Here is a 15,532-nt window from a genome sequence, read left to right as displayed (position 1 = left end):
TTCTTGGGCTGTAGCCATGTGGTCACTGCCTCTATCTTTGACGGATCCTAAGCTACTCCATTCTGTGAGACTATATGCCCAACGTAGTTGACAGACGTCTTGCAGAACTGGCACGTCCGGTGACAGTTTTAATCCTTCAGCTTTCAGGTGGCCTAGCACCTTCATCAGCCTCGCCTCGTGCTCTTCCAGGGTGGACCTGAACTCTATGAGATCATCCAGGTACACCAGCACCTCAAGCGAATTCATATCCTCAACACTTTTCTCCATGACATGTTGGAAAGTAGCTGGGGCCCCTGATATGCCCTGGGGCATCCTTTCAAACTGAAAGAATCTAAGTGGACAACATGAATGCCGTCTTCTCCTCAGTCTCACTCGTAGGTATCTGATAATACCTACTCCCTAAGTCCAGCACAATGAACCACTTCACTTCATGATCGTAACTTTCCCTAATGCTTTAACAGTGCTTAAAACCCCAATCGACAATTCATCTGGGCTACGGCTATCCACCCCACTCAGAGCACAAGCATTAGCTATAGGTAATCTCTTTGAATCACACCAATCCTTAATCCCCGCATTTTCCCACTGGATTGAATCCTACGACTGGTTCTCTCCAGCGTTTTCTCTCTTCATCTCCGGCCGAACCAAGAAAAAGACCCATGCTGGTATCCGTCACAAAGCCTTCTCTAGAACCTTCTTCCCATTCCACTTTCCTGACTGGATGGCTCACATTCCTAAGCATCCCTTATCTCTCACAGTAACCCAAACACCGCTTCTACAGAAAGACCATTTCATGAAACTCCCTACAAAGGCAGCAGTAAAACTTTTACTAGTGTCTTACACAATCAAAATAACTTTTTTTCTATTTTACCCAGAGCAATAGCAGATTGGTACTATAAGTTTTAATCACAGTGTATGTGTCTTATTGATTTGCATCTCCTTGGTGCCAGTTTGCAAAGTGAACTCTTAAGTGTAATCTGGTGTTCACCCAAGGCTAAACAGCAGTCAGTAAAATCAGGAAGGTAAATTAGGAACAGAATCTTGGGTCTACAATAATACACTTGTAACAGGAAGATGAACATCCAAGTAAACAATAAAAAATGGAGAATTTGTGTTTCATTTTATGGATCAGTAGTTGAAATGATTATCTTGCTAAATGATGACAACAATGAAATACTGCTAAACCCTCTCCCTCCTTCAATGCTCCATGGATTGTCGAATATCACAGAGCTGACAAGTGGTTCATGGTACTTTCTTTCATGAGAATGACTGCTATTGATTATTACTAAGCTGATCTTGCAGATTCTGTTTTCCAGATTATTGCAAGCATTCAAGCAAGTGATCATGTTCTGCCAAAGACTTAGTTGGTAAAGATATGGCTGAATGTAACACTAAGTTATATTATGCATGTAAGAAAAATGTCAGCTCTTAGTTCTTAATCTCGATCACAGTCCAGGAAACCCTGCAGACAAAGTTCACTTTCAGATAGTGGATGGATCCATCAGTGCTGAGATGTCAGGGGAGGCGTTACTCAAAATGAAAGTGGTTGCTATCTGATATAATCAGATTGACTGGTTTGCTCTTTCATTGGCAGGATAAACAAATCAATGTCACATCCTTTCCCAGGCAAACACTATTCTCAATCAAACCCTCACAAAATAAGACCAAAGACATCAGAGCAGAAACAGACCATTCAGCACTTCGAGTCCACATCGCCATTCCATGAAGGCTGATCCCTGATACCAATCAACCCCATACATCTGCTTTCTTGCCATATCCTTTGATGCCCTGACTGTTCAGGAAACTATCAACTTCTGCCTTAAGTATACCCACGGACTTGGCCTCCACACAGCATTCCACAGGTAATACTCTGGCTAAAAAAAGATCCTCTACATCTCTGTTCTAAAAGGTTGCCCCTCAATTTTGAGGCTGTGCCTTCCAGTTCTAGATACCCACTTTACCTTCTTTACCACAGACTCAACATGTAAGTTAACCTCTGGGAATTTGTACAAGGACTCCTAAGTCCCTCTTCACCTCTGGTGTCCCATTTAGGTAATTGTCTGTGCTATTGTTCCTTTTACCAAAATGCATTATCATACATTTCCTAATTCTGCATTTCATTTACCACTTTGTTGCCCATTCTTCCATTTTGTCGAAGTCCAGCTGTAATCACATTGCTTCCCCAGCACTACCTACCCCTCCACCTATCTTCGTATCATCTGCAAACCACAAAACCATCAATTCCATTATCCAAATCATTGGCAAACAATGTGAAAAGAGGTTGGTCATGACTAGACTGAACTTCTGCCCTAGCAAGGGATTGGACCCATTGCAATTTTCCTATCGGCACAATAGGTCAATGGCAGATGCAATCTCAATGGCTCTCCACACGGCTTTAGACCACCTGGACAACACAAGCACCGATGTCAAGATGCTGTTCATTGACTATCATTTAACACCACCATTTTCACAATCTTAATTGAGAAGTTGCAGAATCTGGGCCTCTGTACCTCCCTCTGCAATTGGATACTTGACTTCCTAACTGGAAGAACACAATCTGTGAAGATTGGTGATAACATCTCCTCGCTGATGATGAATACTGGTGCACCTCAGGGGTATGTGTTTAGCCCACTGCTGTACCCTCTATATACCCATGACTGTGTGGCTAAGCATAGCTTAAATACCATCTATAATTTTGCTGACAACACAACCATTGTTGGTAGAATCTCAGGTAGTGACGAGAGGGCATACAGGAATGAGGATATGCCAACTAGTGGAGTGGTGCTGCAGCGTCAATAAGACAAAAGAGCTGATTGTGGACATCCAGAAAGGTAAGATGAAGGAACACATACCAATCCTCATAGAGGGATCAGAAGTGGAGAGAGTGAGCAGTTTCAAGTTCCCGGATGTCAAGATCTCTGAGGATCTAACCTGGTCCCAACATATCGATGTAATTATAAAGAAGGCAAGCCAGTGGCTATACTTTATTAGGAGTTTGAAGAGATTTGGTGTGTCAACAAATACACTCAAAAACTTCTATAGAGGTACCGTGGAGAGCATTCTGACAGGCTGCATCACTGTCTGGCATGGGGGGTGGGGGTTACTGCACAGGACTGAAAGAAGCTGCAGAGGGTTGTAATTTAGTCAGCTCTATCTTGGCTACTGGCCTACAAGTACCCAGAACAACTTCAAGGAGCGGTGTCTCAGAAAGGCAGCATCCATTATTAAGGACCTCCAGCACCCAGGGTATGCCCTTTTCTCACTGTTACCATCAGGCAGGAGATACAGAAGTCTGAAGGCACACACTCAGTGATTCAGGAACAACTTCTTCCCCTCTGCCATTCGATTCCTGAATGGACATCGAACCCTTGGACACTACCTCACCTTTTTATAATATATAGTATTTCTGTTTTTTGCACGATTTTTAATCTATTCAATATATGTATACTGTATCAAGTGTACTGAATAAGATTTATTTATTAATTATTATTTTTTCTTCTATATTATGTATTGCATTGAGCTGCTGCTACTAAGTTAACAAATTTCACATCACATGCTGGTGATAATAAACCTGATTCTGATTCTGAAAAGTAGCAGTCCCATTACTGACCCCTGAGGAACACCACTAGTCACTGGCAGCCAACTAGAAAAGGCCCCCTTTTCCCACTTGCTGCCTCCTGCCTGTCAGCCATTCCACTATCTATTCCAGTATCTTTCTTGTAGCGCCATAGGATTTTATCTTGTAAAGCAGCCTCACGTAAGGCACTTTATCAAATGCCTTCAGGAAGCTGTAGGTTTCATATGCATGTATAACCATATAACAATTACAGCATGGAAATGGGCCATCTCGGCCCTTCTATTCCGTGCTGAACTCTTACTCTCACCTAGTCCCACCAACCTGCACTCGGCCCATAACCCTCCATTCCTTTCTTGTCCATATATCTATCCAATTTAACTATAAATGACAACATTGAACCTGCCTCAACCACTTCTGCTGGAAGCTCGTTCCACACAGCTACCACTCTCTGAGTAAAGAAGTTCCTCCTCATGTTACCCCAAAACTTTTGCCCCTTAACTCTCAACTCATGTCCTCTTGTTTGAATCTCCCCCACTCTCAATGGAAAAAGCCTATCTATGTCAACTCTATCGATCCCCCTCATAATTTTAAATACCTCTATCAGGTCCCCCCTCAACTTTCTACGCTCCAAAGAATAAAGACCCAACTTGTTCAACCTTTCTCTGTAACTTAGGAGATGAAACCCAGGCAACATTCTATTAAATCTCCTCTGTACTCTCCCAATTTTATTGACATCTTTCCCATAATTCGGTGGCCAGAACTGTACACAATACTCCAAATTTGGCCTTACCAATGCCTTATACAATTTCAACATTACATCCCAACTCCTATAGTCAATACTCTGATTTATAAAGGCCAGCGTACCAAAAGCTTTCTTCACCACCCTATCCACATGAGATTCCACCTTCAGGGAACTATGCATCATTATTCCTAGATCCCTCTGTTCTACTGCATTCTTCAGTGCCCAACCATTTGCCATGTGTGTCCTATTTTGATTAGTCCTACCAAAATGTAGCACCTCACATTTATCAGCATTAAACTCCATCTGCCATCTTTCAGCCCACTCTTCTAAGTGGTCTAAATTTCTCTGCAAGCTTTGAAAACCTACTTCATTATCCATAACTCCACCTATCTTAGTATCATCTGCATACTTACTAATCCAATTTACCACCCCATCATCTGGATCATTAATATATATGACAAACAACACTGGACCCAGTACAGATCCCTGATGCACACCACTAGACACTGTCCACCACTACTCTCTGGTGTCTCCCATCCAGCCACTGCTGAATCCATTTTACTACTTCAGTATTAATACCTAACGATTGAACCTTCCTAACTAACCTTCCATGTGGAACCTTGTCAAATGCCTTACTAAAGTCCATATAGACAACATCCAGCGCTTTATCCTCGTCAACTTTCCTAGTAACCTCATCAAAAAGTTCAATAAGATTTGTCAAACATGACCTTCCACGTACAAATCCATGTTGACTGTTCCTAATCAAACCCTGTCTATCCAGATGATTATATATGTCATCTCTAAGAATACTTTCCATCAATTTACCCACCACTGATGTCAAACTCTTAGGCCGATAATTGCTAGGTTTACACTTAGAACCCCTTTTAAACAATGGAACAACATGAGCAATACGCCAATCCTCCAGCACCATCCACATTTTGTCACCATGGCGGGGGCTTTGGGAGCAAGGGTGGACCCAAATGCAAGACATATCTTGTGAGGGTACTTAGATTTAGTTTATTGTTCGATGCCAGGGGAGCAATGCAGGAGCAGGAAATAACGAACTGGACAAGGACTCAGGACTACGACTAGGCTGGGACCAAGGGTCTGGGCTTGGACTCGGAATCGGCTCCCAGAACTAAAGGAGACATGAAGAGGCTAGGGTATGGACTCCGAGCCAGAGACTGGGCAAGGACCCAGTACCTGGGTCTTGCCTCGGGCTCGGACCCCAGAACCAGGCAAGGACATGACATGGGCTAGGGAGAGGAGGAACATGGGAACACAGAGCCTCATCTCGAGGAGCAGGTACATGGAACCATGGACACATACACAGACACAGAGCCGGGACCCCTCCTTGGGTACAGGACGTAGGGTCGGGACTCATGACCCCCCGCGGGGCAATGACAGGACGGTCTGACCTACCCCATGGAGGCGAGGACAAGACATGACAAGGCATGACCCCCTGCAGAGCAACGGCAAGATGACCTGACTTACCCCACGGAGGCGAGGACAAGACAAGACAAGACCAACAGGAATGAACACCAGACAGTACCTATCTAGATCCGGTGATGGAACTAGACCGAAGTGCAGGCAGGGTCTGCAGACGAGGGCTAGAGGCGAGAGGGGCAGAGAAGGGATTCAGACAAGGGGGTAGGACAGGAATCACAGACCGCCAGGCCAGGACTTGACTCAGAACTGGGAAGCCGCCAGGGCCAGGACTTGACTTGGTGCTTGAATGCCGCCAGGGCCAGGACTTGACTTGGTGCTAGAATGCCACCAAGGCCAGGGCTTGACTTGGTGCTAGAATGCCGCCAGGGCCAAGACTTGACTTGGTGCTAGAATGCCGCCAGAGCCAGGACTTGACTTGGAACCTCCGGGTAGTGGGAGCTCTCGACTTGGCCCGGGAACAGTAGACAGCGGTTCTTGATTCCCTCCGGCGGGTTAACTGAGGGACCCACTTCGGTGAGGAAACTTTGCAGGCTTGCTTTGGCAAGGTAACTGGACAGGGTTGCTCCGGTGAGGAAAGGCGAACTACCAGCACTCGCTTTGGCAGAGACAAGTCTTGCTCCGGCCAGATGACATCAGCACACCGTACCTTAGATGACTTTGCAGACGCTCCCACGTTGAACGGCTGAAAGCCGGAGACTATAAACTACCGGTTCAGCCGAGCGTTAATTGCTTCTAATCTCCAAAGTCAAGCGACACGGAAAAACAGGGAATCAACGGTCCGGATCGTAACATAAACAAGGTAAATTTAAAGGGACCCCGATCCAGACCATGACACATTTCTAATGACATTTGAAATATTTCTGTCAGAGCCCCTGCTATTTCCACACTAACTTCCCTCAAGGTCCTAGGGAATATCCTGTCCGGACCTGGAGACTTATCCACTTTTATATTCCTTAAAAGTGCCAGTACTTCCTCTTCTTTAATTATCATATTTTCCATAACTACCCTTCTTGTTTCCCTTACTTTTCACAATTCAATATCCTTCTCCTTAGTGAATACCGAAGAAAAGAAGTTGTTCAAAATCTCCCTTATCTCTTTTGGCTCCGCACATAGCCATCCACTCTGATTCTCTAAGGGACCAATTTTATCCCTCATTATCCTTTTGCTATTAATATAACTGTAGAAAACCTTTGGATTTATTTTCACCTTACTTGCCAAAGCAGCCTCATCGTCTAACTTCCTTATCTCCAGAATCAACCTGGCGAGCCTTCTCCGCACCGCCTCCAAAGCCAGTATATTCTTACTCAAGTAAGGAGACCAGAACTTCACACAGTACTCCAGGTGCAGCCTCACCATTAGCCTGTATAGTTGCAGCATAACCCCTCTGCTCTTAAATTCAATCCCACTAGCAATTGTGACAAAGGAGGGTCACAAAAGTACACCTAGACCAAGATGTTAACTGTCCTGTGCTAGCACCAGTGGTATCAACAGTTGATCTGCCACCTGTCTTCAGGAGAGAGAGATAAGTAAGACAATGGAGCAGCATTTGGAAACGTTAATGAAGAGACGAGAGAGTTTAACGGAAGGAGACACCGGTCTGAATATTGTCAAGACCGGCTCCTTTTGAACCCTGAACTGTTTGAAGTGTGATGGACAGGCGATACCCCAGCAGTAGGATAAAAAGGGGCAGGTTCGCTAAGACACCACACATAACTCCACGAGGTAACGAGACCCTGAAAGCGGTGTGCCCCCACACTAGTTGGTGGGAGTATTTTGGAGGTCTGGTCATGGGACCAGCCATAGACGTACAGGGTAGAAAGGTACGGATCGGCGGGAACCTGGTGTGTGTGTCCACCCTTGCTTGGGTGCTGGGTTCACCGCAGAAGAACGATCGTATCTGGAACGGAGGGGTCACAGTCGGTGACCTCAGAAGACATTACAAAGTGCTCGCCCGAAAGCTGACTGCGAGGAATATCGAAGGTCTGTTTCGAATCCGATTTGAATATTCATTCGTTTTGCTCTCTCTCTCCTTCCCCCCACTGTCCATCTCCCACGGCAGCGATTACTGCGAACTGAACTGAACTAAATTGAACTGAACTTTGCGTCACTTTGAAACTGGTCATTTACCCCTAGACAACGATAAGGCTTGATTGATCCTGTTATCTTAATTCTGTGTACATGTGTGTTTATCATTACTGAACTGTTGCATTTATTATCCTTTTGATTAGAGTACTGTGTTGCTTATTTCTTTAATAAAACTTTCTTAGTTCTAGTAATCCAGACTCCAACTGAGTGATCCATTTCTGCTGGTTTGGCAACCCAGTTACGGGGTACGTAACATAAGTGGGGTTCTCGTCCGCCATTTTGAACGCTAAATTTGGGACGGGGTAAATTGATTGGGTTAAAATTCCCGAAAGAAAGAAAAGGCAAACAGCAGAAATGGAGATTGAGGAATTTCTAAAGGCACCGACCTTGGAGGCATTAGAGGATGCCAGGAAAGCGGAATTGGCAGCTGTGGCCAAATGGTTGAATCTTGTTAAGGGGAAGTCGACAATCAGGAGACAGGAGATACACAGAGCTATCGTAGAGCACTATGTATCCAAAGGTGTGTTTCCCCAAGGGGAGCTGGAGGTGATATCTATTGGTAAACCTGCTGGAGACGCAGTACAGATTCAGCTTGAAAAACTGAGACTCGAGCACGAGTTCCGGATACGGCAGCTAGAACATGAAGAGAAACAGTTAGAACGACAACGGCAAGAGAGAGAGAGACAGTTAGAACGGCAAGAGAGAGAAAGGGAAACAATTGGAGCGAGAAGAGAAACAGAAGGAAAGGGAATTCAAGCTGGAGAGGTTAAAGATGATGACAGAGCAGGGGGCCCATGCCGAACCAAGGTGGAGGGTTCAGGGCGACCCAGGAGGTTAGGCTGGTTCCCCCATTTGACGATACCGATGTGGATCGGTACTTTCTCCATTTCGAAAATATTGCTGCAAGTCAGGACTGGCCGAGGGATAAGTGAGCTGTTTTGCTTCAGCGTGTACTGAAAGGGAAAGCCCAAGAAGCTTACTCAGCCTTGTCCGCGGAAGATGCCCAGAGGTATGAGGTGGTGAAAGAGGCCATCCTCAGGATTTATGAGTTGGTCCCGGAGGCATACCGGCAGAGGTTCCGGAATGCGAGGAAGCAGTGGGACCGCACGTATTTAGAGTTTGCCCGTGAGATGCAGACATATTGTGAGCGTTGGTGCACCTCGAAGGGGGTAGATGGGGATTATAACAGACTGCTACAGCTGATCCTGATTGAGCAGTTTAAAGGTTGTGTCCCTGATGGTATGAGACCCTACCTAGATGAGAAAGAGGCAGCCACATTAGCCGCAACTGCTAAGTTAGTGGATGAGTACATGTTGACGCATAAAATGAAGTTTGCCCCGAGTAAAGGCTACTAGAAGGGTAGTCAGGACGGCGGGGAGAGTCCGCCGGAAAAGTCAGTAAGTAAGCCGGAGACTAGTGAGAAGGATAAGGTAGACCAGGAGCAGTCTGGTAGGAAGTCTCCTGGGGTCGTCTGTTATAATTGTGGGAAAGTCGGACACTTTGCGTCCAGGTGCTTTGCCCCAAAGAAGGAGACGGGGAAAGGAAAAATGGCGATTTCGACTGGCTGTATCGAGCTGGTAAACGAACCGCTAGGGAAGGACAAGTCTGCCAAAGTTCAGGAAGGGCGCGAGAGGTTTATCTTGGCCGGATTGGTGTCGGTGAAGGAGGGGTTAAACCCAGTTCCAGTGCGGATCTGGAGAGACATGGGAGCGTGTCAGTCATTGATATTGAAGAGTGTGTTAGAGTTTAGTTCAGAGACCCAGACTGGGGAGATCAGGGTCAAAGGTATTGGGGAAGGGACAGAAGCAGTCCCTTTGCACCGGATACACCTACAAGGCAACTTGGTCTCTGGACTAGTCACGATCGGGGTGAGGCCCGAATTTCCGATGAAAGGCGTGGAAGTCTTGCTCGTTAATGACCTCGCCGGGGGAATTGTGTTCTCGGCAGTGAGATTGGTAGGTCAGCTTGCCAGCATTGAGGCCCCGCCCATGGACTCACAGGTTCATCCTGTTTGCGCAGTGACTCGCTGTATGTCCAGAGAGACTGCTGAGACGTTTCTACCAGCCTTGTACGAGGAGGGGGTAGAAGGTGAAAAGAAGAAGCATAATGAATCGGGAGGAAATGGGGAAATTAAGGTAGATTTATCATTAGAAAAGAAGGACTTTATACAGGCACAGGAGCGAGACAAGGAAACAGCTCTCTGTGAAACAGAATTAGAAAGGGGGCCAGTGAATTATGGTGTGAAGGGGGAGGTGCTAAGGAAGGAAGGGAGACCAAGTACCGCAGATGAGGAATGGGGGGTGGTGCAAAAGAGTTATGGGGATGAGATTTTTAACCTGGCCCACAAAGTACCCCTGGGTGGAAATTTTGAAGTGCTGAAGGAAACAGTCGGCAGAGCCATGAGAGAGTTTTTCTGGCTGCACAGGAGGAAGGATGTTATTGATTATTGCAGACGCGAACTGAGACGGTCACAGGCTTTTGATATGCTAACAAACCTAGTCGGTGTTAGCACGGAAATCACTGAAGCTAGGGTGCCACCTGATAAGGGGAAAAACCATTTTGAAAAGATGAGTATGGTACTGACCAGATGGGAGAAGGCTATTGTTTTGGCCAGCTCTGCTGATAAGGTCTCTCCCTTAATCCCCGAACAAAGCGACCCTTTAGGAGAGCTAATTAAACGGCTCGCACACGTGTGTTTGATGGTCCTGAGGCGATGCAAAGAACTGGGACGTTGGGTGGTGTTTGTCTCGCTAGGTCAGCCTAGTGAGCAGCAGCCCTATAGAATGAGTAATTCAGTGACGAAAGGGCTAAAGAACACAGAAGTGTATATTGGTGATGTAATACGGCTTTCTGAAGCCAGCTTGATAGTAAATCTTGAAAAAAATGAGTTCCGCCACGCGAAGGTCACTTATCTGGGAATTGTGGTAACACAGGGGCAGCCGGCAGCGATGCAAGCTAAGGTGCGGGCCATCTCTGACATCCCAACCCCGACAGACAAGAGGGCCCTCAGAAGGCTCTTGGAGATGGTGGGGTACTGTAGGAAGTTTTGCAATAACTTTGCAGGTACTACCCCTCCCCTTCCTACTAAGCCCTTGCGAAAGAAAACTAAGTCGGGATGGGACGACCCTTGTTATCGTGGTCCGGGACGTAACCCAATGAGAGGTTACACTGATCACAATTCATCAGTGTTTTCGGCCACTATAAAGTTTGCTAAGTTGGAGCCTGGTTCAGAGGATTATTAAAATAACACATATAAAAGGAACGGAAAGTGTGATTGCTGACTGTCTGTCCAGGTGTTGACAACTTAAAATTCTCTGTATTAGCCAAATAAATGATGAAGATGTATATTTGTGTGTATCTAATAATGTATTCATGCTTATAATTTTTACCCCGGTAAAAATCCTTAAAGGAGAGGGGTGTGACGAAAGAGGGTTACAAATGTACACCTAGACTAAGATGTTAACTGTCCTGTGCTAGCACCAGTGGGATCAACAGTTGATCTGCCACCTGTCTTCAGGAGAGAGAGATAAGTAAGACAATGGAGCAGCATTTGGAAACGTTAATGAAGAGACGAGAGAGTTTAACGGAAGGAGACACTGGTCTGAATATTGTCAAGACCGGCTCCTTTTGAACCCTGAACTGTTTGAAGTGTGATGGACAGGCGATACCCCAGCAGGGGGATAAAAAGGGGCAGGTTCGCTAAGACACCACACACGACTCCACGAGGTAACGAGACCCTGAAAGCCGTGTGCCCCCCCCCATTAGTTGGTGGGAGTATTTTGGAGGTCTGGTCGCGGGACCAGCCATAGACGCACAGGGTGGAAAGGTACGGATCGGCGGGAACCTGGTGTGTGTGTCCACCCTTGCCTGGGTGCTGGGTTCACCGCAGAAGAACGATCGTATCTGGAACGGAGGGGTCACAGTCGGTGACCTCAGAAGACATTACAAAGTGCTCGCCCGAAAGCTGACTGCGAGGAATATCGAAGGTCTGTTTGGAATCCGATTTGAATATTCATTCGTTCTCTCTCTGCCCCCCCCCGCCCCCCCAACGGCACAACAGTGATTACTGTGAACTGAACTGAACTCAATTGAACTGAACTTTGCGTCACTTGAAACTGGTCATTTACCCCTAGACGGCGATAGAGCTTGATTGATCCTATTATCCTAATTCTGTGTACATGTGTGTTTATTCAGTGCTAACCTGTTGCATTTATATCCTTACTATTAGAGTACTGTGTTGCTTATTTCTTTAATAAAACTTTCTTAGTTCCAGTAATCCAGACTCCAACTGAGTGATCCATTTCTGCTGGTTTGGCAACCCAGTTACGGGGTACGTAACACAATGAAGGCCAACATTCCATTTGCCTTCGTGACAGACTGCTGCAACTGCAAACCAACCATTTTTGATTCCTGCACAAGCACTCCAAAGTCCTTCTGCACAACAGGATGCTGCAATATTTTACCATTTAAATAATAACCTGGTCTTCCATCTTTGCTTCCAAAGTGGGTGACCTCAGATATACCAACATTGTACTCCATCTGCCAGACTCTTGCCCACTTACTTAATCTTCCTATATCTCTCTGCAGACCCTCTATATCTTTGGCACAATTCGCTTTTCCACTCAATTTAGTGTCATTAGCAAATTTAGATACACTCTATTTGGTCCCCTCTTCCAGATTGTTAACACGATAGTATGCAAAAGTTTGAGCACCCCGGTCAAAATTTCTGTTACTGTGAATAGCTACGCGAGTAAAAGATGAACTGATTTCCAAAAGGCATAAAGTTAAAGATAACACATTTCTTTAATATTTTAAGCAAGATTACTTTTTTATTTCCAACTTTTGCAGTTTCAAAATAATAAAAAAGGAAAAGGGCCCAAAGCAAAAGTTCAGGCACCCTGCATGGTCAGTACTTAGTAACACACCCTTTGGCAAGTATCACAGCTTGTAAACGCTTTCTGTAGCCAGCTCAGAGTCTTTCAATTTTTGTTAGGGGGATTTTCGCCCATTCTTCCTTGCAAAAGGCTTCTAGTTCTGTGAGATTCTTGGGCTGTCTTGCATGTACTGCTCTTTTGAGGTCTATCCATAGATTGTCAATGATGTTTAGGTCGGGGGACTGTGAGGGCCATGGCAAAACCTTCAGCTTGTGCCTCTTGAGGTAGTCCATTGTGGATTTTGAGGTGCCTTTAGGATCATTATCTTGTAGAAGCCATCCTCTCTTCACCTTCAGCTGTTTTACAGACGGTGTGATGTTTGCTTCCAGAATTTGCTGATATTTAATTGAATCCATTCTTCCCTCTACCAGTGAAATGTTCCCTGTGCCACTGGCTGCAACACAAGCCCAAAGCATGATCGATCCACCCCCATGCTTAACAGTTGGAGAGGTGTTCTTTTCATGAAATTCTGCACCCTTTTTTCTTCAAGCATACCTTTGCTCATTGCGGCCAAAAAGCTCTATTTTAACTTCATCGGTCCACAGGACTTGTTTCCAAAATGCATCAGGCTTGTTTAGATGTTCCTTTGCAAACTTCTGATGCTGAATTTCGTGGTGAGGACTCAGGAAAGGTTTTCTTCTGATGACTCTTCCATGAAGGTCATATTTGTGCAGGTGTCGCTGCACAGTAGAGCAGTGCACCACCGCTCCAGAGTCTGATAAACCTTCCCGAAGGTCTTTTGCAGTCAAACGGGGGTTTTGATTTGCCTTTCTAGCAATGCTACGAGCAGTTCTCTCGGAAAGTTTTCTTGGTCTTCCAGACCTCAACTTGACCTCCACCATTCCTGTTAACTGCCATTTCTTAATTACATTACGAACTGAGGAAACGTCCACCTGAAAATGCTTTGCTATCTTCTTATAGGCTTCTCCTGTTTTGAGGGCATCATTTATTTTAATTTTCAGAGTGCTAGGCAGCTGCTTAGAGGAGCCCATGGCTGCTGATTGTTGGAACAAGGTTTGAGGTGTCAGGGTATTTATAAAGTTTTGAAATTTGCATCACCTGGCCTTTCCTAACGATAACTGTGAACAAACCATCGCCCTAGCAAGCTAATTAAGGTCTGAGACCTTGGTAAAAGTCATCTGAGAGCTCAAATCTCTTGGGGTACCCAAACTTTTGCATGGTGCTCCTTTCCTTCTTCTCACTCTAAAATTGTACAAAACAAAAATAATGCACTAATCTTGCTTAAAATGTTGAAAAGAATATTTCATCTTTAAGTTTATGACTTTTGGAGATCAGTTCATCTTCTAGTCACTTAACTATTCACAGTAACAGAAATTTTGACCAGGGTGCACAACTTGCATGCCACCGTATATTTCATGAACAGTTGTAGGCCCTGCACTCACCCCGCTCACCACTGATTGCCAACCAGATTAACACCCACGTATCCCAACTCTCTGCTTTCTATTAGTTTACAATTCCTCTCACCATGCAGATACATCACCTCCAACTCTATGCATTCTTATCTTATGGATTAGTCTCTTGTGCGGCAGCTTATCGAAAGTCTTCTGTAAATCCAAGTGTTCTCCTCTATCCATTGTGCTTGTTATATCCTCAAAGAACTCCAGTAAGATTGTCACCCAGGACCTGCTTTTGCTGAATCCATGCTGGGTCTGCCTGATGGATTCACTTCTTGCCTGATTCCTCGCTATTTCTTCTTTAATGCTAGCTTCAAGCATCTTCCCAACTTCAGATGTTAAACTAACTGGCCTATAGTTACCTGCCTTTTGCCTACATTCTTTTATGAACAGTGGCATGACATTCACTGGGGCCTGTCCAGAATATAGAGAATTTTGGTAAATTATCACCAAAGCCTCTACTATAAGATGTGCCATTTCTTTCAGTACCCTGGGATGCATTCCATCAGGACCAGGGGACATATCTATCTTCAGGCCCACGAGTTTGCTGAGTACTACCTCTTTAGTGATAGCTACTGTATCAAGCTCCTCAGCTCCCATCGCATCCATAACATCTCCCTTTGGCATGTTAGATGTGCCCTCCACCATAAAAACCTACACAAAATAGTCATTTAAAGCCTCGGCAGTTTCCTCATTTCCCAATTCTTCTCGTCCTCTAAGGGACCTATGTTCACTTTAGCCACCTTTTTCCATTTTATATAATTATAAAAACTTTCACTATCCATTTTTATATCTTGTACTAGTTTATTTTCATAAATCTATCTTCCCTTTCTTTATTGCTCCCTTAGTGGTTCTTTGTTGCTTTTAAAGGTTTTCCCAATCTTCTAGTTTCCCACTACTCTTCACAACTTTGTACGCATGAGCTTTTAGTTTGATGCCTTCCTTTATTTCTTTAGTTATCCAACGCTGGCTCTCCCCTTACTGGAATATACTTTTGTTGAGCACTATGAAAAATTTCTTTGAACATATTCCACTGTTCCTCAATGGTCCCACCATATGGCCTGTGTTCCCAGTCTACACTAGTCAAATCCTCCCTCATCCCATTGTAGTCTGCATTGTTTAGGCATAATACATTGGTCTTCGATTGAACTATTGCACCCTCCACTTGTGTGAGAAACTCATTCATACTGTGATCACTCTTTCCAAGAGGATCATTAACTAAAAGATTACTAATTTTACCTGTCTCATTGCACAGGACCAGATCTAAGATAGCATGTTCCCTTGTAGCTTTGGTAACGTGCTGTTCACAAAAACCATCATGGATGCATTCTAT

Source organism: Mobula birostris, chromosome 10 (genome assembly GCF_030028105.1).
Source record: "Mobula birostris isolate sMobBir1 chromosome 10, sMobBir1.hap1, whole genome shotgun sequence".
NCBI classification, from domain to species: Eukaryota; Metazoa; Chordata; class Chondrichthyes; order Myliobatiformes; family Myliobatidae; genus Mobula; species Mobula birostris.
This window is presented reverse-complemented; position numbering follows the sequence as displayed.